The sequence below is a fragment of the Ranitomeya variabilis genome, chromosome 3 (genome assembly GCF_051348905.1).
Source record: "Ranitomeya variabilis isolate aRanVar5 chromosome 3, aRanVar5.hap1, whole genome shotgun sequence".
Classification (NCBI taxonomy): domain Eukaryota; kingdom Metazoa; phylum Chordata; class Amphibia; order Anura; family Dendrobatidae; genus Ranitomeya; species Ranitomeya variabilis.
In genome coordinates, this window is record NC_135234.1 from 421,336,912 (window position 1) to 421,361,803 (window position 24,892).

Genomic DNA, 24,892 nt, shown 5'->3' on the forward strand with positions numbered 1-24,892 from the left:
ATCTCACCATTCTTCTTCTCTGCCTTTCTGATGTTTTTCTTGGCCTGCCACTTCTGGCCTTAACAAGAACTGTACCTGTGTTATTCCATTTCCTTACTATGTTACTCACAGTGGAAATTGACAGGTTAAATATCTGAGACAGATTTTTGTATCCTTCCCCTGAACAACTATGTTGAATAATCTTTGTTTTCAGATCATTTGACAGGTGTTTTGAGGAGCCCATGATGCCACTCCAAGATTCCAACAGGAGAAGAACTTGCAAGTGGACACTTTAAAGGGAGGGTGCCGTGATTTTAGTTTTTGTATTAATAATTATTGATTATATAATCAATTATTTTCAATACAAAAGTAAATGTACCTCTTTCATACTTTTTTATTTATTCACTTTTACTTTCACCACTGGAGGCCGCCATTTTCATTAGTGTGGGTGTAAGTGTCTGGGCACGACACTTGCACATCTCACTTACGGCAGCCATGTACATAGGAAACTGCAGTCGGGCCCCGACCGCATCTCTTTCATTGAGGCCGCTCCTCCTGCCTCTCAGCTGTGACTTGGCCATGCCCACTGAGCTGCCGCATCACAGCTGTGAGAGGAGATCGCGGCCATTTTGTTTTTCCCTCTGCCATCGCACACATAGCTCAGTGCGTGCGATGGCAGAAGCTGCTGCTGGGAAGCGAGGGTCCGAGGTGAGTATCTGCAGCAAGGAGCTGTGATTGCAGCCTGTACTTAGTATTACAGTACAGGCTGCAATCACTGCTCACTGCCGACCTGTTCAGAGCAGAGCAGGGAGATCGTCAGACTGCTCTGCCCTGAACATGACTCAGCATTTCCTGAGAGAGGATGGAAGGTAAGTACAGGGTTTTTATTTTCTTATGCATCTACCACTGCTACCAGCCCCTATATATCACCTAGCACTGCCTGCCCCTATATACCACTGCCTGCCTGCCTCTGTATACCATTGCCTGCCTGCCTCTGTATACCATTGCCTGCCTGCCTCTGTATACCACTGCCTGCCTGCCTCTGTATACCACTGCCTGCCTCTGTATACCCCTGCCTGCCTCTGTATACCACTGCCTGCCTGCCTCTGTATACCCCTGCCTGCCTGCCTCTGTATACCACTGCCTGCCTGCCTCTGTATACCACTGCCTGCCTCTGTATACCACTGCCTGCCTGCCTCTGTATACCCCTGCCTGCCTCTGTATACCACTGCCTGCCTGCCTCTGTATACCACTGCCTGCCTGCCTCTGTATACCCCTGCCTGCCTCTGTATACCACTGCCTGCCTCTGTATACCATTGCCTGCCTGCCTCTGTATACCACTGCCTGCCTGCCTCTGTATACCACTGCCTGCCTGCCTCTGTATACCACTGCCTGCCTGCCTCTGTATACCCCTGCCTGCCTGCCTCTGTATACTACTGCCTGCCTGCCTCTGTATACCCCTGCCTGCCTCTGTATACCACTGCCTGCCTCTGTATACCACTGCCTGCCTGCCTCTGTATACCACTGCCTGCCTGCCTCTGTATACCACTGCCTGCCTCTGTATACCACTGCCTGCCTGCCTCTGTATACCACTGCTACCTCTGTCCTGTGTAGCTAATCTAGTCCTGGGTAGCTAATCCTGTCCCGTGTACTGTGTCCTCAGCAGTCAGTATCACACAGGACAGGATTAGATACACGGCTCAGCAGTCAGTATCTAATCCTCTCCTATGCACTCTCCCCCCTGCGTGTCTTTTCCCATTGTGGTTTATTATTTTTGTTGTGGGAGATGTGGGAGTCGAGGATTATGCGTTCGGTATGGTTTAAAAAAGATTAATAAAGGACTTTATTCTGGCCGAGTCTTTATTTACAATACAACTATAGGATTAGTAATGGATGGGTGCCTTATAGACGCCTCTCCATTACTAAGCCGTGGGCTTGATGTCACCGGACAATATGAAGGTGACATTAACCCCACAAATATGAACCCCACTTGCTACCGCTACAGGGCAAGTGGAAATTGCCGGGCAAAGCGCCAGAAAAGGCGCATGTAAAAGGCAGCTGAGAGCTGATGTTTTTAGCCTGGGGGGGGGGGGGGACAGTATCCATGGCCCCTTCCTAGGCTATTAATGTAAGCCCGCAGCTGTCTGCATAATATTTCATGGTTATTAATTATAGGGGGCCCCACGTCTTTTTTGGGGGGCTGTCCCCCATTTTAATAGCCAGTAAAGGCTATAAGTATACAGTTGCGAGCGTGTGAGTGAGCACACCCTCCCACCCACAGACCAGTACACTGCTCTTCTGAAATACTGTGCTCCTGTCACCCTGCTCCTTCCACCATACGTCTCTCACCTCCCTAGAGCAGCACAATACCATATGGATCACGTATAATGCCGATATATATATATAATCACATATACTCCCATAAAGACCACACATTATGCCGGGATATTATAATATATATATAATATCGCACATTATGCCACCAAGTATTGTGTGATCTATGTGACGGTATTATATGTGATCTATATGGCAATATTATGTTTGATCAGTGTTGTGGAATGATGTAAAAACTATATGACGGTGGTATATGAGAACTATATTGTGGGATTATGTGTGATCTATGTGGAAGTACTAGGTGAGAATTATATGGCGGTATTATGTGTGATCTATATGGTGGTATGTGAGAACTGTATGACAGTATTGTGTGATCTATTTGATAGTATTGTGTGTGATGTATATGGCGGTATTATGTGTGATCTATATAGCGGTATTATGTGAGAACATTATGGCAGTATCATCTTCAGAAAGTGGACCCATTCTACGGTGGTTCTGGCTGAGCACCTGCACGCGGGTCTGGGGTAATAGAGGGGGCAGCATGACCTCCAGTTAGGTGCAGTCAGGGCTGGTGAGGCAGCTGAAGAGAGGGGTCTCATTTTTATCATTACTCTATGGCTACATTTCCCCCAGCGTCACCCCGGACTGCTCCTGTCGTCTCACTTTCACACATCGCCAGGACAGGATGGAGAAGACAGGATGTGAGGAGGGGATTGGGGTCTTTGCATGCAGAGTCTGGATCAGAACAGGCCATCAATCTGCAGAAATGTTTCCTGGATTTCTGTAGAGCAGATGGCCCATCCATGTGTATAAAAGACAGCGTTCTATGTACAATCCCTGGCTGCTCCGCGCACTGAACAGGGTGCCCCCCATAGACCAGCACACTGCTCTCCTGAAATACTCTGTGCTGCTGTCACCCTGCTCCCTCCACCACATATCTCCCAGAATCCTTGCTGCCTGCCATCCTCGGTGACTGTCTACTTGTCAGTACAAGGCTGCCGTCACACATTCAGTATTTGGTCAGTATTTTACCTCAGTATTTGTAAGCAAAAACCTGGAGTGGGTGATAAATGCAGAAGTGGTGCATATGTTTCTATTATACTTTTCCTCTAATTGCTCACTCCTGGTTTTGGCTTACACATACTGAGGTAAAATACTGACCAAATACTGCTAGTGTGACGGCAGCCTTACTCTGCAGTGACTGACAAAATGGCTGCTCACTGGGTTCCTGAATCCTCTCTTATCCCTTAGCAAACACATGGAAGGAGAGGAGTGACATCACACACGTCAACAGACTCCGCCCATAATTACTGCAGTGCAGTAATGTGAGCTAGTTGTACACTAGGTTTTTCTGAAATTTCAGCAGCTGCTCCCCCTAGTGTTTAAAAGTGGAAATTCCAAAACTTTTCAAATTATTTTTCATATTTTACTAAATTATAAACAAATGAAAATATTTTTTAAGAAAATTTAAACATTAATTCTTTACATTTTTACAATTGCTGTAAAAAAATTTTTTTTATGGCACCTTCCCTTTAAGTAGCTTTTCTCATGATTGCATACACCTGGCTATGAAGTTCAAAGCTCAATGAGGTTACAAAACCAAAAAAAAGTGCTTTAGTAAGTCAGTAAAAAGTAGGTAGGCGTATTTAAAACAAGAAAATGATAAGGGTGCCCATACTTATGCACCTGTCAAATTTTGTTTGAATGCAGATTGCACATTTTCTGTTAGTACAATAAACCTCATTTCAAGGCAGAAACATTACTGTGTCCAAGTTATTAGATATATGAAACTGAAATAGCTGTTGCAAAAAAGAACAATTTTTAGAAAACATTAAGCTTAAGATTAATAGGGGTGCCCAAACTTATGCATATAACTGTATATCCAACTTGGCTTTAGGACAATTCTTTTTGTGTTTTTTCATTTAAAACAAATTAAATGAAGATAATAATACCAAAGAATTTGTGTTTGCAATCATTTTCAGGAAGTAACTGAGCATTATCTGACAGAATTGCAGGGGTGTCAATACTTTTGACCACAACTGTACTTCCTGTATGGTACACAATCTGATGATGGTTGTTGTTAACAACAATTTCCATTATCTCCTTACCATTGTTAAGGACATTGTTAAGGAGTTGTAGGTTCATGCGATACAAATGTACATGAGGCTGAACTGACATTACAATCAATTGCTGTACTAAGCTTTGTTCTGGTAGTCATGTATTTATAGTGGTTCTGGTGATGTATTCCTTAACTGATGGTAGTTTCGGTGGCATATTCATGTACTGATGATGGTAGTGGTGCTGTATTTGTTTACTGATTATAGCTTTGGTGCCCTATTCATACACTGATGAAGTTCTCGTGATCACTGATGAATTCGGATGGTGATTGTGATGACCAATTTACTGATGATGGTTCTTGTACTATTGATAGCTTTGGTGTTTAAATTATGTACTCTCCTCTTCCTCTCCTCGTCCCCTTACTATCGGGGTTCCGCAGGGCTCAGTCCTAGGCCCCCTCCTCTCTCTATACACGACCCCTATTGGACAAACAATCAGTAGATTTGGGTTCCAGTATCATCTCTATGCTGATGACACCCAATTATACACTTCTTCCCCTGACATCACCCCTACCTTAATTAAAAATACCAAGGATTGTCTGTCTGCTGTCTCTAACATCATGTCCTCCCTCTGTCTGAAACTAAATCTCTCCAAAACGGAACTTCTTGTGTTTCTCCCTTCTACTAACCTCACTCTACCCAACATCGAAATTACCCTGGAGGGTTCAACCATAACTCCCAAGCAGCATGCCTGCTGTTTTGGGGTTGTATTCGACACCGAACTTTCCTTTACTCCCTATATCCGATCACTCACTCGCTCTTGTCACCTGCATCTTAAAAACATCTCCAGAATTTGACCTTTTCTCACCTTTGAAACTGCTAAGACTCTTACTGTCGCTCTTATTCATTCTCGTCTGGACTACTGCAACTCTCTTCTGATCGGTCTCCCTCTTACCAAACTTTCTCCTCTCCAATCCATCTTGAATGCGGCAGCCAGGGTCATATTTCTGTCCAGCTGCTTCACCGATGCCTCTATCTTGTGCCAGTCATTACACTGGCTACCCATTCGCTACAGGGTCCAGTATAAACTCATCTCTCTTACCCACAAAGCTCTCCACAGTTCTGCACCGCCTTATATCTCCTCTCTCATCTCTGTCTATCGCCCTACACGTGCCCTCCGTTCTACAAATGACCTAAGAAGACTAACATCCCCTGTAATCCGAACCTCGCACCTCCTTCTCCAAGACTTCTCTCGTGCTGCACCAGCTCTCTGGAATGCACTTCCCCAGACGATCAGACTGATACCTAGCCCCGACCTGTTCAAGCACACTTTAAAAACCCATCACTTCAAACAAGCCTACCACATCAACTACTCAGTAAACTAACTTTGCCCTGTTCCCTCCTTCCAAATATTATTCTGAATCTGCACCCTACTATTCATCTGTCTCCACACCCTCCATGCACATGATAACTGCACTTGATACTTGACTACAGCACTTACACACACGGGCTGATGACCGGATCATGCAGCTTTATATGAAAATCCCTATTTATTATAATTGCCAGACCTGAAACAACAAGCATTTTTCACCTATTGTTTCCTCCCCATTTCCTTGTAGATTGTAAGCTTGTGAGCAGGGACCTCACTCCTAATGTCACTGTTTAAATTGTCTTAACTTGCATTGAATTTGTCTGTACATGTCCCCGCTTAATTGTAAAGTGCTGCGGAATATGTTGGCGCTATATAAATAAAAATTATTATTATTATTATTACTTATGATTTGGTTTTGTATTCATGTACTGATGATGGTTCTGGTGATGAATACATCATCAGAATCATCATCACTATAGGAATTCATCACTAGTGCCATCAACAGTACATGAACACAGATCCAGAGCCATCACTAAATCAATAAGTAACCAGAACCACTATCAGAAGAGGAGTACAGCACCAGAACCACTAACTTTTGGAATAAAGAAAACATTTTTAGGAATAAGAAAAAACCTAAGTGTAAAACTTTAAATTGATTGCACACCTATTACATAACTTGCTAAGTTTCCATGATGAGTATTCGGTGCATTTCTGACTCTGCAAATTGTTGTCTTGAAAAATTAAAGTATTACACTTCCAGCAAAGTGTGTGAGATTTATAGAAATCTTATTCTCACTGTGCTGGTGTGTTTTTATAGTCCACAACATATCAATATATAGTCCACAACATATCAATATCCCTTGCGGTAAATTTGCATTTTAATTTTGGATTTTCCCATAGACTTGAATAAGATGAGGAAAATCTGAAGGTAAAAAAACTATGGGTTTTTAAAGCAGTTACCGCAGTGGATGTACCGCACATGTAATGAGCACATGACTTTATCAATAAAGTTTTTTATCAAAGCTAAATAACAGGAATTATCCAAAGCAAAGCAGTTTATGTAAAACATGATATACCAAGAGAAGACATAAAACACAAAATAAAAAAACGTAAAAAAAATATGTAAAAAAAACCGCACTCAAAAACACTGTGAAAAAAAATGACACGTACCCTAATTTAATCAATGCAGAAATGCTGTTGGAAATCTGTGACAAACAAACGAACCAAATACTCATCATAGGAATGTACACTGAAGGAATACAACATAAATAGCAGCTGGTCTAAAGGCCATTGTAATGGTTTTAGGCATTTTATACATATTTTACTTCTTGTTTTCAAAACCATCAAGACTACTCTGGCTACTTTTAATCTTTAAAGTGACTCACGAAAAAGGTAAGCAGCGATGTTATTTATTCCATATTTAATGTTAATGTGTGGGCTTAGCTATAGCCTCAGAATTGGCATAGTCTCCTTAAATGCAATCTTTCTTAGATAATTGACCATTATTCAAGGCTGCATCTGTAATACCGCGTTTCTAATTTAAAACTTAATAAATAGATGATTCTAAGAAAAGTTTTTGAATAGAGTGTCAAAAAAGTCATTCATGTTTTCTTAGGATTTGGTATGCTAATGTATTCAAAATTCAATCTAAAATCATAGGCATAAAGCTGTTAAAACTGGGTTTTAGCATAGAAACACAGAATGCGCACATTTTTAAATTTCTTCCACCTCTATAACATTTACATGAAAAAGAAGCTAATTTCAATAACTATTGCATTAAAATGTTACACAAACAAGAATTGAATAAATAACAATAAATAAATAATTTTTTAACCCCTTTACCCCCAAGGGTGGTTTGCATGTTAATAACCAGGCCAATTTTTACAATTCTGACCACTGTCCCTTTATGAGGTTATAACTCTGGAACACTTCAACGCATCCCAGTGATTCTGACACTGTTTTCTCATGACATATTGTACTTTATGATAGTGGTAAAATTTCTTTGATATTATCTGCGTTTATTTGTTAAAAAAATGGAAATTTGTGAAAATTTTGAAAATTTTGCAATTTTCCACATTTGAATTTTTATGCAAATAAATCACAGAGATATGTCACACAAAATACTTCATAGGTAACATTTCCCACATGTCTACTTTACATCAGCACAATTTTGGAACCAAAATTTTTTTTTGTTAGGGAGTTATAAGGGTTAAAAGTTGACCAGCAATTTCTCATTTTTACAACACCATTTTTTTTAGGGACCACATGTCATTTGAAGTCATTTTGAGGGGTCTATATGATAGAAAATAACCAAGTGTGACACCATTCTAAAAACTGCACCCCTCAAGGTGCTCAAAACCACATTCAATAAGTTTATTAACCCTTCAGGTGTTTCACAGGAATTTTTTGAATGTTTAAATAAAAATGAACATTTAACTTTTTTTCACAAAAAAATTATTTCAGCTCCAATTTGTTTTATTTTACCAAGGGTAACAGGAGAAAATGGACCCCAAAAGTTGTTGTACAATTTGTCCTGAGTGCGCCGATACCCCATATGTGGGGGTAAACCACTGTTTGGGCGCATGGGAGAGCTCGGAAGGGAAGGAGCGCCATTTGACTTTTCATTGCAAAATTGACAGGAATTGAGATGGGACGCCATGTTGCGTTTGGAGAGCCACTGATGTGCCTAAACATTGAAACCCCCCCCACAAGTGACACCATTTTGGAAAATATACCCCCTAAGGAACTTATCTAGATGTGTGGTGAGCACTTTGACCCATTAAGTGATTCACAGAAGTTTATAATGCAGAGCCGTAAAAATAAAAAATCATATTTTTTCACAAAAATGATTTTTCGCCCCCAAATTTTTATTTTCCCAAGGGTAAGAGAAGAAATTGGACCCCAAAAGTTGTTGTACAAATTGTCCTGAGTACGCCAATACCCCAGATGTGGGGGTAAACCACTGTTTGGACGCATGTGAGAGCTCGGAAGGGAAGGAGCGCTGTTTGACTTTTCAATGCAAAATTGACAGTAATTGAGATGGGATGCAATGTTGCATTTGGAGAGCCCCTGATGTGCCTAAACATTGAAACACCCCACAAGTGACACCATTTTGGAAAGGAGACCCCCTAAGGAACTCATCTAGATGTGTTGTGAGAGCTTTGAACCGCCAAGTGTTTCACTAGTTTATAACGCAGAGCCGTAAAAATAAAAAATCATTTTTTTCCACAAAAATTATTTTTAGCCCCCAGTTTTGTATTTTTCCAAGGGTAACAGTTGAAGTTGGATGGCAAAAGTTGTTGTCCAATTTGTCCTGAGGACGCTGATTCCAGATATGTGGGGGGGAACCACCGTTTGAGCGCATGGCAGAGCTCGGAAGGGAAGGAGCGTCATTTGGAATGCAGACTTAGACGGATTGGTCTGCAGGCGTCACATTGCGTTTGCAGAGCCCTTAATGTACCTAAACAGTAGAAACCCCCCACAAGTGACCCCATATTGGAAACTAGACCTCCCAAGGAACTTATCTAGATGTGTTATGAGAACTTTGAACCCCCAAGTGTTTCACTACAGTTTATAAAGCAGAGCCGTGAAAATAAAAAATCTTTTTTTTTCCACAAAAATTATTTTTTAGCCCCCAGTTCTGTATTTTTCCAAGAGTAACAGTTGAAATTGGACCGCAAAAGTTGTTGTCCAATGTGTCCTGAGTATGCTGATACCCCATATGTTGGGGTAAACCCCTGTTTGGGCGCACGGGAGAGCTCGGAAGGGAAGGAGCACTGTTTTACTTTTTCAACGCAGAATTGGCTGGAATTGAGATCGGATGCCATATCGCATTTGGAGAGCCCCTGATGTGCCTAAACAGTAAAAAAAATCCAATTATAACTGAAACCCTAATCCAAACACATCCCTATCCCTAATCCCAACGGTAACCCTAACCACACCCCTAACCCTGACACACCCCTAACCCTAATCCCAACCTTTAAATGTAATCCAAACCCTAACCCTAACTTTAGCCCCAACCCTAACCTAACTTTAGCCCCAACCCTAACTGTAGCCTTAACCCTAGCCCCAACCCTAGCCCTAACCCTAATGGCAAAAAGGAAATAAATACATTTTTTTAATTTTTTAATTTTTCGCTAACTAAGGGGGTGATGAAGGGGGGTTTGATTGACTTTTATAGCGGGTTTTTTAGCGGATTTTTATGATTGGCAGCCGTCACACACTAAAAGACACTTTTTATTGCAAAAAATTTTTTTTGCGTTACCACATTTTGAGAGCTATAATTTTTCCATATTTTGGTTCACAGAGTCATGTGAGGTCTTGTTTTTTGCGGGACAAGTTGCCGTTTTTATTGGTGACATTTTCAGGCACGTGACATTTTTTGATCGCTTTTTATTCTGATTTTTATGAGGCAGAATGACCAAAAACCAGCTATTCATGAATTTCTTTTTTTTGGGGGGGCATTTATACCGTTCCGAGTTTGGTAAAATGGATAAAGCAGTTTTGTTATTCGGGTCAGTATGATTACAGCGATACCTCATTTATATCATTGTTTTAATGTTTTTACGCTTTTATACCATAAAAACTATTTTATAGAAAAAATAATTATTTTTGCATCGCTTTATTCTGAGGGCTATAACTTTTTTCTTTTTTCTTTGATGATGCTGTATGGCAGCTCGTTTTTTGCAGGACAAGATGATGTTTTCAGCGGTACCATGTTTATTTATATCCGTCTTTTTGATCGCGTGTTATTCCACTTTTTGTTTGGCGGTATGATAATAAAGCGTTGTTTTTTTTTTTTACGGTGTTCACTGAAGGGGTTAACTAGTGGGACAGTTTTATAGGTCGGGTCGTTACGGACACGGCGATACTAAATATGTGTACTTTTATTGTTTTTTTTATTTAGATAAAGAAATGTATTTATTGGAACAATATGGTTTTTTTTTTAATTTTTTTAGGGATTTTTTTAATTTTTTTTTTACACATGTGAATATTTTTTTTTTACACTATAACATTGCCCCAGGGGGGGCATCATGTTATAGTGTAAGATCGCCAATCTGACACTTTGCTGTGCACTGTGTCAGATCGGCGATCTGACGAGCACAGATCCTGGAGGCTTCCCGGCGCCTGCTCTGAGCAGGCGCTGTGAAGCCACCTCCCTGCAGGACCCGGATGCCGCAGCCATCTTGGATCCAGGCCTGGTGGAGGGTCTCAGGGAAGCACGCAGGGAGCCCCCTCCCTGCACGATGCTTCCCTATACCCACGGAACACTGCGATCATGTTTGATCGCAGTGTGCCGGGGGTTAATTTGACGGGGGCGGTCCGTGACCGCTCCTGGCACATAGTGCCAGATGTCAGCTGACACCCGGCCGCGATCACATATGACGTACTATCCCGTCGGTGGTCATACGGGCCCACCCCACCTCGACGGGATAGTACGTCTAATGTCAGAAAGGGGTTAAATAATGACAGAAATGGGAAAGCCACAAGTTTGTTTGGTCATTTTTTTTTTAAGTAATTTGGTTTAACCCCTTAGTGACTAAGCCAATTTTGACCTTAAAGTGAATCTGTCACCTAATTTTGGCCCTATAAACTGCGGCCACCGCCATCAAGGGCTTATCTACAGCATTCTGTAATGCTGTAGATAAGCCCCCGATGTATTCTGAAAGATAAGAAAAACAAGCTAGATTATACTCACCTAGGGGCGGTCCGGTGCGGTCTGGGTCCTATGGGCATCGCAGGTCCGGGTCCGGCACCTCCCATCTTCATACGATGTTGTACTCTTCCTTGCTGCTGTAGTGGCTCCTGCGCAGGCGTATTTCTCTGCTTTGTTGAGGGCAGAGCAAAGTACTGCAGTGCGCAGGCGCCAGGAAAGGTCAAAGAGGCCCGGCGCCTGCGCACTGCAGTACTTTATACTGCCCTCAACAGGGCAAGTCAGTATGCCTGCGGAGGAGCCGCAACAGAAGCAAGGAGGATGACGACATCGTATGAAGATGGGAGGCACCAGACCTGGACTTGTGACGACCATCGGACCAGACTGGATTTCCCCCCCAGGTGAGTATAATATAACTTGCTTTTCTTATCTTTCAGGATACATCGGGGGCTTATCTACAGCATTACAGAATGCTATAGATAAGCCCCTGATGGCGGTGGCCACAGTTTATAGGGCCAAAATTGGGTGACAGATTCCCTATATCAACCGGATTTTTGAAATCTGACCTGTGTCACTTTATGAGGTAATAACTCTGGAATGCTTTAACGGATCCCACTGATTCTGAGACTGTCCTTTTGTGACATATTGTACTTCACGATCGTGGTAACATTTCTTTGATATGGCTTGCATTTATTTGTGAAAAAAATGAAATTTGGCAAAAATTTAAAAAAATGTTGCAATTTCCAAACTTTTAATTTTTTGCCCTTAAAGCAGAGCATTTTGTTATACAAAATTGTTAATAAATAACATTTCCCACATCTCTACTTTATATCAGCACAATTTTTGAAAGATTTTTTTTTGTTAGGAATATAGAAGGGTTAAATTAGACCAGTGATTTCTCATTTTTCCAACAAAATTTACAAAATAATTTTATCAGATTTTAAGTGACTTTGGAGGGCCTATATGACAGAAAATACCAAAAAGTGACACTATTCTAAAAACTGCAAAGGTCCCAAAACCACATTCAATAAGTTTATTAACTCTTCAGGTGCTACACAGGAATTAATGCAATGTGGATTAAAAAAAAAATACATTTAAAATGTTCCTCCTATACAATAACAAATTGTATTGTGGTACCATGTTAGCCGGAAAAATCGATGTGAATACTTTTCTGCCCAATGATGAAAAAAGTATTCTAGGAGTGATACCTTTATTTAGCCAATAAAGGTATCACTCCTAGAATACTTTTTTCGGCATTGGGCAGGAAAGTATTCACATAAATTTTCCTCCAAAATCTTCATTCAGCCCCAAATTTCTCACTTGTGCAAGAGGAAAAATCAAAAAGTGGACCCATAGTTTGCTACCCCCTTTCTTATGAGAGCGGAAATATCCCACATGTAGTCAAAAAGTTTTGTTTGGAGAAACGGCAGGGCTCGGGGCAGTAGGAGCAATAATTGAATTTTTGAACACAAATTTGGCTGAAAGATGGCGGGCATCATGTCCAATTTCAGGGCCCCTAAGATACCTAAACAGCAAAAATCCCCAATGGACTCCACTTTGGAAACTGCATCCATCATGGATTTTATTTAGGGGTATTGTGAGCATTTTTAACCTAAAGGTACGACACAGGATTTGATAACATTAGGTCGACATATTTAAAAAGTTAATTTTATTCATAAAAATCTTGATTTAGTCACAAATTTCTCACTTTTTCAAGAGGTGACACCAAAAAGTGTACCTCACAGTTTGTTAATCATTTTCTTATGAACGTAGCAATACCACACATGTAGTCAAAAAGTTCTGTTTGGACAAACTGCAGTGTTCAGAAACAAAGGAGCAATATTTAATTTTTGGAACACAAATTTGGCTCTCCCCCATAAATGTATTTTTTGTAAATTATACCCTCTATTGTATTTATCTAGGGCGGTAGTGGGTAGTTTGATACCACCATTTTTTATGCAATTTATACAACAGAAGTTTGAAAATTTACTGTACAATTGCTAATTTTTTCACTGTCACTTTTATGAAACTTTTTTGTACGTTCTGAGAAATCACAAACTTTATTACAGTAGTTTTTCAGTGTTCAGAAACACATCCAATATCGAACCAATGTGCCTATAATAATGGATGGTGCTTGGTCTTTAGAATAAATTGACGGAATTCCAGAACCCATTCAGAGCTTACGGAGACATTCAGCTACCAAACAAGAAAATCCTTCCAGGAATTATTACACACAGAAGGAGGCATGCCCCTAAAACACATTTGCTGATCATAAAACTTGGCCTTGCAAAACAAAACGGTTGTCTTGCAATTGCGTATATTGTAGCAGGAAGAATAGACTGTGGCAGAAAATGATGCCAACTATGTGGCAAAACTGAGTTTGATCCAAAGATGAAAGAATACCAGCAGGGCTAGAATGAATGACAGTTTTATCCTTCAGAGACTGGTCATACATCGTCCACTTAGCTCCATCAATCCCTATATGAGGGACGAATGTGCCATTAGACGTGGTACACAATAGCAGGCTCCCGCCCGCCAAAGTAACATTCTAATATGCTCCTGATCTGGCCTACAACAAAAGAAAAACACCTTTTATCATGCTCATCTGAAGGTGATCCACTCCAATGGGCATCGCTGCCTTGGTAAGATGCCTCCCTTCTTCCTCCTCCTGTGATTCGTGTGGATAACACGCAATATGTCATCCACACAGTGTTCCTCAGCATCACAGACCTGCACAGGTGTACTTCTAGACCCTGACCAGGGTAGAGCAAAGTAATGCAGTGCGCATGTGCCTGTAAAGTTCAAAGAGCCCCGTCGCAGGTGTAGTGCAGTACTTTACTCTGCCCTAAAAATTTTACACCACAGAAAATACAAAAGTGCTTGGTTTTATAAGCACTATCCAACAACACTTATTTATAAAGATGGGAATAGCCCTTTAAGCAATAATATACAACTTCAATTCTCCAAAAATTGTGACGCTGTGTAAAATGTAAAGAAAACAAAAATGTAATAATTTCAAAATCTCTAATAGCCATGTTTATTCGCAACAGAACATAGATCAGAAGGTGAAAATTTGACATTTTTTCTATTCATTTGAAAAAAAATAACTCATTTTAGAATTTCATGCAGGAACACATCTCAAAAAGTTGGACCAGGGCCATGTCAACCATGGTTTCCATTGTCATAGATGTAATTGTAAAATAAGACCAATCTATAAAGCCATCTCTTGAGAGTGGATGTGTCACCCTCATACTGAGGACTGAAACTTCATCATAACTTGGAAATGGAACAAGAGCTATCACTCTAAACACTCCCAATGAACCTCTGTTCAGTTATGACCCTCTGCTGTGAAGAGGTAATTGAAGTGGGATATTCACTTGAGAGCAGAGACTAAGTCTATACCAAAGGCTGGGAGCCTACACTTTTAGCATCTGTGGAGATGTCCAGCTATGAAAATTAGAATTTTTGTAACGGGCATTGATTCTATAGTTTAGGGAGACATATGTTTGGCGTCGTTACGAAGTGGGAAACATAACACATTTATCTATATCACTGTTTGGTCAGCGCATCAGCTTCAAATTAATATCAGCCAGATGGACAAAGTAGAATATGCTATGTCTCCTATCTATAGAAAAAAATGAAGACATGGACTTATGGCATTAATATTTTCCGCCTGGGACCTCTAGGAAGGCAGATATCCCATAATTTTTGGGGACCTAGCAGCATCCCATTGACCAGCCCCAATTTAAGGTAAACAAAAGGAGGTATGTGGGCGTGACTTAAATAATAAAAGAAGATTTTGAATTATTGTCCTTGTTCAGTATTGGTAGAAACAACTTTCTGTAGGACTGCAACATTTTCCAATCAGAGCGCTTCCCTCCACTAAGATCTGCACCATTTCTGTGACATCTGGAGGACTAGTAATTTTCTTTTGTTATTCCCTTTTATTCTATGTAATTGTATTTACTATATTGTTTTGTCCTCTTTTGCAAAATCTTTTGAATATATTTTATATACACTGCCTACTTTTCAGATTAAACATATAAAATGTAATAGCTTTGTTCCTCTTGCTCTATAAATCACATCCCAGGAGCTTCTGAATTTTGACCTAGTTTTTGTAAAATAATTATATGGTATAATTTGTCATGTTTTGTTTATCGGTTGTTAAATTTACCTAATTCTATGACTTTTTAAAACAAGATTTTTTTTATTATTTATAGGGTGCACTTAGTTTTTCTCATGATTGTATGTCAGATAGATAAATACCCAGAGGGAAACTAAAGAAGGATGGCATTTAACAGAATTTAAAGTGGAGATCAGAAATTTGCAAAAAGTGAAAAGGTCAATAGTCAAAAAGAAGAAAGGTAAAAAGAGATGATGTGTTCAACTTTTTATTGGTCACTCAGTGGAGTAGTACAATGAAATGTAAACATATGGTCATGAATATTAAAAACTATATAAATAAAAAAAGCTTTAGTTTTAAAACAACTTTACAATCATAAAATAAATGTTAGACAAAACTAAAGTTACCATATAAACTCAAGTATAAGCCGACCCGAGTATAAGCCGAGACCCCTAATTTTGCCCCAAAAAACTGGGAAAACTTATTGACTTGAGTATAAGCCTAGGGTGGGAAATGCAGCAGCTACTGGTAAATTTCAAAAATAAAAATAGATACCAATAAAGTAAAATTGATTGAGACATCAGTAGGTTAAGTGTTTTTTAATATCCATATTGAATCAGGAGCCCCATATATTGCTCCATACAGTTCACGATGGGCAGGGGCGCCGTTACCATGTGGCAAGTTGAGTACTTTGCCTCAAGCGGCACTGCCTTCAATGGAGAGAGAGGGAGGATAGATTCTGCCGCAATAGTAACTGAATTTGCATCCTGAATCCTTCCCTCCAGCCCTCCCCGCCTCACGTGACCGGTCACGTGATCGTGACATCATTACAGGTCCTGAAGCTGAAGTTGCTCCTCTACTGCATCTACTTGGGCTGCTCAAAGAAGGCTGTTCTGGTTTCTGTGCACACAGGACCTGTGATGAGGTCACAGGAGGGGAGGGGTCAAGGGTCACATGATCAGTGGCCACGGTGTATGCATGCAGGACTCTGCTGTGCTGGTTGTCTTGGTGCTGGATGAAGGGAAGTTTATGTGTGGGGTCAGGAGGAGTTTACAGTGTGGATGTAGCGGAGCCGTGTGTGTGCGAGGTGTATGGAGCGAAGCCGCGTGTGTGCGAGGTGTATGGAGAGAAGCCGTGAGTGTACGAGGTGTACGGAGCGGAGCCGTGTGTGTGCGAGGTGTATGGAGCAGAGCCGTGTGTGTACGAGGTGTATGGAGTGAAGCCACGTGTGTGCGAGGTGTATGGAGCAAAGCCGCGTGTGTGCGAGGTGTATGGAGAGAAGCCGTGAGTGTACGAGGTGTATGGAGAGAAGCCGTGAGTATACGAGGTGTACGGAGCGGAGCCGTGTGTGTGCGAGGTGTATGGAGCAGAGCCGTGTGTGTACGAGGTGTATGGAGTGAAGCCACGTGTGTGCGAGGTGTATGGAGCGAAGCTGCGTGTGTGCAAGGTGTATGGAGCAAAGCCGCGTGTGTGGGAGGTGTATGGAGCGGAGCCGTTTGTGTATGAGGTGTACCGAGCAGAGCCGTGTGTGTATGAGGTGTACGAAGCGGAGCCGTGTGTGTACGAGGTGTATGGAGCGGAGCCGTATGTGTGCGAGGTGTATGGAGCAAAGCCGTGTGTGTACGAGGTGTACGGAGCAGAGCCGCGTGTGTATGGAGCGGAGCTGTGTGTGTATGAGGTGTATGGAGCAGAGCCGTGTGTGTACGGGGTGTATGGAGTGGAGCCGTGTGTGTTCGGGGTGTATGGAGCGGAGCCGTGTGTGTACGGGGTGTGCTGAGCGGAGCCGCGTGTGTACGGGGTGTACAAATTGTATGGAGCTGAGCCATGTATGTGTACGGAGTGGAGCAGAGCCGTGTATCTACGGGATGTATGGCATGGAGCCGCATAAGTACATGGTGTACGGAGGGGAGCCGTGTGAGTACAAGGTGTATGGAGCGGAGCTGTGTGTGTACTTGGTGTACAGAGCAGAGCCGGATCTGTACGGGGTGTGCAAAATGGAGCCCTGTGTGTACGAAGTGTACAGAGCTGAGCCATGTGTGTACAGAGCGGAGCAGAGCCTTGTGTGTACGGCGCGGAGCCACTTAAATACAAGGTGTATGGAGCGGGGCCGCATGTGTACAAAGTTTACGGAGTGGAGCCATGTGTGTACGAGGTGTACGTAGCGTGGCCGCGTGTGTACAAGGTGTACGTAGCGTGTCCGCGTGTGTACAAGGTGTACGTAGCGTGGCCGCGTGTGTACAAGGTGTACGGAGCAGAGCCGCATGTGCACTGAGTGGAGCTGTGTGTGTGCACGAGGTGTACGGAGCGGAGCTGTGTGTGTACAAGGCATACAAAGGAGAAACGTGTGTGTATAACGTGTGCAGAGCCGTGCGTGTATGAAGTCGGTGAATGGTGAGGAGCAAATTTCATACCTCCCAACCGTCCTGGATCCAGCAGGACAGTCCTGATTTTGAGAGTCTGCCCCGCTGTTCCAGCCGGGAGCTTACTTTTCCCGCGACACAGGAGTACACGGCGGAGCCCCGAGGAGCACTTTAAAACTCGCACGTGATGTTCCACCAGAAGTGACGTGCTGGAAGCTGACAGGAAATGAGGTAATTTTGGGAGGAGATTGTGACGGAACCATGGAGGCACTTCAGGGAATGATTCAGATCCATCACCATGCCCTCTGACAGCGGGATCGCCTGTGAATCGGGGATGCTGGCCATGTGAGAGGATCATGATATGTCCTGCATCGGGAGGCTCAGGTGGGCATTACAATGGAAGCCAAGCTGCTGTAGTATCTTTATAGAATCTTTCTTTCTCTCTCTGTTTCATTCTCTCTCTCTCTGTTCTTTCCCTCTCTAATCTTTCTTTCTTTCCCTCTCTAATCATTCTTTCTTTCTCTCTCTGTTCTTTCTATCTGTGTTCAATTTTTCTTTCTCTGTTCTCTCTCTCTCTCTTTTTTCGCTCTGTTCTTTCTATATCTCTGTTGTTTCTTTCCCTTTTTTACCTCTCTATTTTCTCTTTCTTTCTCTGTTCTTTCTTTCTTTCCCCTCTTTCTCTCTGTTCTTTCTTTCGCTCTTTTCTTTTTCTTTCCCCTCTTCCTATCTCTCTGTTCTTCCTTTCTCGCTCTGTTCTTCCTTTCTCTCTGTTCTTTCTTTCTTCCCCCTCTTTCTTTCTCTCTCTGCTCTTTCTTTCCCCTCTTTCTTTCCCCTTTCTCTCTCTCTGTTCTTTTTTTCACTCTCTGTTGTTTTTCTTTCCCCTCTTTCTCTCTGTTCTTTCTTTCTTTCTTTCTTTCTTTCTTTCCCCTCTTTCTTTCTCTCTCTGTTCTTACTTTCTCTCTCGGTTCTTTCTTTCCCCTCTTTCTTTCTCTCTCTGTTCTTACTTTCTCCTTTCTTTCTCTCTGTTCTTCCTTTCTCCTTTCTTTCTCTCTGTTCTTCCTTTCCCTTTAACAACTATAGTCATTTTGCTATCAGGTCAGATTAATATTGAGGATCTGAGAGGCCAGTGGTACCTTTTTAACAACCCTCCCCCCCTTTTTCTGTTCATTGGTTATAGGGCACTTCCTTCAGTGTGGTACCCCTTTGTTTTTGTTTGACTAATTTGGCTTTTTACAATTTTACCTAATAAAGGATAAATTTTAATATGCACCTTTCTACACAGATAATCTATTTTGTAGATTGTTCAATTCCTGATTTATATGCTAATTAAGGGATATTATTACTGCCGTGATGTATTTATTTATTTTTTTGAGGATACTGTTTTAAATAGGGGAGGCGCTCCTGTTAATGTGCAGAGCAACACACTCGCTTTTTTTCTTCATCTGGTGTAGTTTAGACTTTGGGATAAAATTAAGTAATGTGTTCTGGAAGTAGTGGTCTAGAGAACTTTGTTATTTCCTGCAGAGATGAGCCCTGGCTGGAAGACGTGATGGCGGTCTGTGCTGGATGAAGATTAAAAGCGAAGATGAAGGACTTCACCTAGAGATGTCACTGGTGAGTTAGTGTATTACATGTACATGCACACTATACACTGCATACTATATACAGCGGTCCGGTGTATAATGTCACCGGTGATCACTGCATTACCTATACATTATATACAGAGCTCTTGTGTATAATGTCACCGGTGATCACTGTATTACCTGCACACTGACATTGTATACAGACCTCCTGTGTATAATGCTACTGGTGATCACTGTATTACCTGCACACTGACATTGTATACAGAGCTCCTGTGTATAATATCACCGGTGATCACTATGTTACCTGTACACTGACACTATATACGGAGCTCCTGTGTACGTCACTGGTGATCACTGTATTACCTGTACACTATACACTATATACAGAGCTCCTGTGTATAATGTCACCGGTGATCACTATATTACCTGTACACTGACACTATATACGGAGCTCCTGTGTACGTCACTGGTGATCACTGTATTCCCTGTACACTATACACTATATACAGAGCTCCTGTGTATAATGTCATCGGTGATCACTATTACCTGTACACAGACACTGCATACTTGTACACAGACACTGCATACTAAGTACAGATCTCCTGTGTATAATAGCACATAAGGTGATATTAGTATTGTGTTTTTTTTTTTGTTAATGATCAGTATTGCAGTATTCAGTCACTATGTGGTGGTAACATGTTGTCCGGCTAGGTGTGGCGCTATTTGTTCCTTGTATATGGTGGTAATATGTGGTCTGGTCATGGTGTGGTGGTATTTGTTCCTTGTATGTGGTATTATTCTGTCACTGAGGTGGTAATATGGTGTCTGGACATGGTGTGGTGGTATTTGTTCCTTTGTATGTGGTATTATAGGTCACTATGTGGAGGTAATATATGGTTTGGTCATGGTGCAATGGTATTTGTCCCCTATATGTGATATTATTGATCATTTTAAAAATTGGAAAATAAAAATATACCTAAATTGTATTGGAAATTTTAACAAATGTTTAATACGTTAGAGTAGAGTAGAGCTGGGCCAAAAGAGTCTGCCTTGTTGTGGTGGAGGCTTAAAAAATCTTTTCTATGGCCAGGGTCACACATGCGTGTTTTACGGACGTATTTTGTGCATTTATTGTTTTGCCAAGCGAGGGTCTGCAAATGGATTGAGAGAGCAATAAAATATTAAAACAACCGCTGTGTTTATTTCATTAAAATACTTTTAAATCATGTCTGTGTGTGGGTTTTTTAACCCTTTCAAACAATTGGATTAATAACGGATAGGTGTCATAATTGACGCCTCTCCATTATTAATCTGGCTTAATGTCACCTTACAATAGCAAGGTGGCATTAACCCTTCATAACCCCATATCCCACCGCTACAGGGAGTGGGAAGAGAGTGGCCAAGTGCCAGAATAGGCGCATCTTCCAGATGTGCCTTTTCTGGGGTGGCTGGGGGCAGATGTTTGTAGCCAGTGGGGGCCAATAACCATGGACCCTCTCCTGGCTATTAATATCTGCCCTCAGTCACTGGCTTTACCGCTCTGGCGGAGAAAATTGTGCGGGAGCCCACGCCAATTTTTTCCACCATTTAACCCTTTATTTTAGCAGCTACAGCGCCCAAATTTTGCATACACACACTACTAACATTAGTAGTGTGGAATATGCAAAAAAAAGGGGGATATGAGATGGTTTACTGTATGTAAACCATGTCTCATATCCTGTCGGGTTTGGGAAGGAGAAATGAGAAGCCGGCAATTGAATTACCGGCTTGTCACAGAGATCGCGCTGAAGTAAATATAAATACAGAATATATATATATATGTGTCTCAATGACATATATACTGTATATATGTTTTCCCGAACATTTGAGCACATAAATCCATTAGATGTCGGTTTTGCAAGCCTGCGAGAAAATCTCGCAGTACGGATGCCATACGGATTACATACGGAGGATGCCATGCGCAAAATACGCTGACACACCCTGACTATGGATCAATATTTTGGGAACATTTCTCCGTATTACGGCCGTAGTACGGACGTATAATACGTGGCGTATTGTCTTACGCCAAGTGTGACCCCAGCCTATTTCCTAAATATATTCCTATTTAAAAGTGTACCGTATGTATTGTACATGTGCGTCAGGTTAGGCTAGTACAGAGTAACCAAGATTTATTTGTACTGATTTTACAACGGGGGGGGCGCTATTTTGCAGTTTGCCTCAGGCAGCAGAGAGGCTATGTTCACCCCTGATGATGGGCCCCATAAGATGCCCATCCCTAGCGTAGAACCTGTAGCCAACTGAGAAGTCGTCCCAGTTCTCCGGGAACCAAAACCCTTCCTTCCTATACCAATTCCCAAGTCACTTATTTATCTCCCTAATCTCCCACTGCCTCTCTGGCGTGGCACTTAGTTTAGGCAGTATTTCAAAGAATACCACCTTGGAGGTCCTTGCTTTAAGCTTGCAGCCTAATTCCCTGAAATCATCTTTAAGGACCTTCCACCTACCTCTAGCGGTGTCATTTGTGCCAATTTGCACCATGACAGGTGGGTCCTCACCAGCCCCTCCCAGTAATCTGTCAACCCGATCAGCGATGTGTCGGACTCGAGCGCCTGATAGGCAGCACACTGTTCGACGATCCCTGTCTTTGCGTTCTGTCTATGTGTTCCCATAATAATTGAATCCCCCACTACCAGCACCTGTCTGGCCTGCCCTGCTCGCCTCTTTCTCCCCTTACTGGAGCAGACACTCCTCCGGCTTTCAGAGGACATGCTTTGCTGCAGCAGTGCTACCCCTGTACCGACACCCTGTTCTGTACAATCTTTAGCTCTTTCCTTTATAAAAAAAATAAGTCATGGCTTATTTTACAAGCCAGGAAGCACATTTTTGACAAAGAAGCCTTTGTTTTAGTATTTTTCTGTAGTAGCAAAATTAGAACAGAGGGGTAATAAAACTTCCCTTTTTGTTTGTGAAGAATACAAAATAATGTTACTAAAGTGCTGTTATTGCAGTATATCACAGAACAATCAGTTCTCAATCTCAATGACTATGCAAGTCCAGCCACTCTATCACTTGAATTTTTGTATTATTATTTACAGACTAGCACTCACATTTTGAATGTGCATTGGCAATGCAATAGTACATCACATTCAGATTTAGGCCTTTTTCTATTCCTATGTGTAATTAGATCTGACCTCCTATCACTACACTGTAAAATCTTAAAATGGCGCTCCATGGCTGGGCTCCATCTTCTTTAGTCCCTGTGATATTTCTACCTGATTGGCTGCATTACACAATGTCAAGTGATAGCTGCAAGGAAATTTTGGGAAAATTAGCCTGTTCTCTGACAATTTAGCAGTGTGTGAAATGGTGGTAAGAATATTTTTTTTGTGTGTTCAGCAGGAATCCTCTGTGAATCAGTCCACTCATCTCTACTAGTTACCGTATATCTCACTCAAAATACTAACTAGGAAAGATACTTCACTGTCCTTCCTATCCTACTCTAATATTTGCTATCTGTAGCTTATTAGCAGCATTGTAGTACTCCTGAATAGTGTTGAGCATTCCGATACCGCAAGTATCGGGTATCGGCCGATACTTGCGGTATCGGAATTCCGATACCGGGATTCCGATACTTGCCGCGTATCGGATAACGGAATCGGAAGTTCCCAGATTCAAACTGCACGAATTCAGCCAATGAGAATGATTCCAAGTGTGGGCACATCCTGTTCAGCATGGAGGGCATGAAACTACTGGCAAGGCTGTGATTGGCTGCTGAAATGATGTCATGCTGCAGTTTAAAAGTCGCTGGCGCCATTTTGCGCTCACTCTGCTGTGAATTCAGTTAGTGACAGGACGCTGTTTGCTGACTGAGGGCCAGTTTAGAGATAGCGATTTGCTTCATTGTTCTTTTCCAAGGCTAATTTAGCAACCGCTGTGTTCACCTACTAATCACCTTGCTTTTGCCTTGCAGCGCTGTTTTCACAGCGATCTGCAAGGTCTCTGTGTGTGTGTGTGTGTGTGTGTGTGTGTGTGCAGCCCACTCTCTAGTCTGTGTGCAGCCATAGGCCATAGCTGGTTGTATTCAGTTCAGGGAGGGTGGTTCACTGCCTCATACTGTTCAAAATTTTTTTTTTTTTCAAGTAGTGCAGGCTGCTGCACATATTTTCAAAAAATTCCTATTAGTGTCTTTCCACCCGTATTCAGCTAACTTGTGGAAAAACACTACATAGGACAACGTAGAGGAGTGTTTTTGGGCCTTGCAGCGCCGTTTACGGCTGTCTGCACGGTCTCCGTGTGACTGCAGCTCGCCCTGTAGTCTGTGTGCAGCCATAGCCGGTTGTATCGAGCTCAGGGTTCTTCACTGCGTCATACCGTAAAATCAATTTTCCTTTTGTTTTAAGTAGTGCAGGCTGCTGCACATTTTTTCAAAAAATTCCTATTAGTGTCTTTCCACCCGTATCCAGCTAACTTGTGGAAAAACACTACATAGGACAATGTAGAGGAGTGTTTTTGGGCCTTGCAGCGCCGTTTACGGCTGTCTGCACGGTCTCCGTGTGACTGCAGCTCGCCCTGTAGTCTGTGTGCAGCCATAGCCGGTTGTATCCAGCTCAGGGTTCTTCACTGCGTCATACCGTAAAATCAATTTTCCTTTTGTTTTAAGTAGTGCAGGCTGCTGCACATTTTTTCAAAAAATTCCTATTAGTGTCTTTCCACCCGTATCCAGCTAACTTGTGGAAAAACACTACATAGGACAACGTAGAGGAGTGTTTTTGGGCTTGCAGCGCCGTTTACGGCTGTCTGCACGGTCTCCGTGTGACTGCAGCTCTCCCTGTTGTCAGTTCAGCCCCCCAAAAATAAATAAATAATAAAGTTCACCAAACACACCACTTTACATTTGTGTAGGCCACATTAGCTAATATTAAAGTCTAGTCCACACTTTAGAAAATTAGTGTTTCTTATACCTGTTAGGAGCTGTTCAGGAATAAGCACACAAAGCCGTTAGTACTTTTCTGCTTATCTTTATCAGTCAACCAAGATGAAGAAGGCAGGGAGTAAGGCACGTGGGCGTGGGCGCGGAGCAGGGAGAGGACATGGGGATTCTGTGCCTGCTGTGGGCACCGGTGACTCATCAGCACCCACTTTCAGCAGGGAACAGTCGTTCATGCGCAGCTTTGTCGGAGAGCGCCGTACACCGCTGCTGCGTGAAGACCAAATTGAAGCCGTTGTCGGATGGATGGCAGCTAATGCATCGACTTCAATTAGTGCCACATCCTCTCAGACACAGAGCACTGGAGAGCACCCATCTGTCTCTTCACCACCTGCCAAATTGCCCAGGCAGACAGAGAGCCCAGGACAGGAGCCGTCTCTACTTCTGTTCTCTGAATCTCTTGGCTTGGAAACAGGGGGCCAGCCAAGCAGCATTGGAGAAATG

The 24,892-nt window shown here is 42.2% G+C and overlaps 1 protein-coding gene and 1 long non-coding RNA gene across 9 annotated transcripts in view; both read right to left on the reverse strand.

The window, feature by feature from the left end:
* The window catches only part of RPH3AL (rabphilin 3A like (without C2 domains)), a 937,664-nt gene that overhangs the window by 199,941 nt on the left and 712,831 nt on the right, over positions 1-24,892 (reverse strand). The gene's annotated exons all lie outside the window — the stretch shown is intronic.
* LOC143816225 (uncharacterized) lies at positions 18,347-20,006 on the reverse strand. The gene is made up of 2 exons (XR_013223902.1): positions 19,825-20,006; positions 18,347-19,703 (listed from the first exon to the last, which is right to left on the reverse strand). It is a non-coding gene; the product is annotated as an uncharacterized LOC143816225 (long non-coding RNA).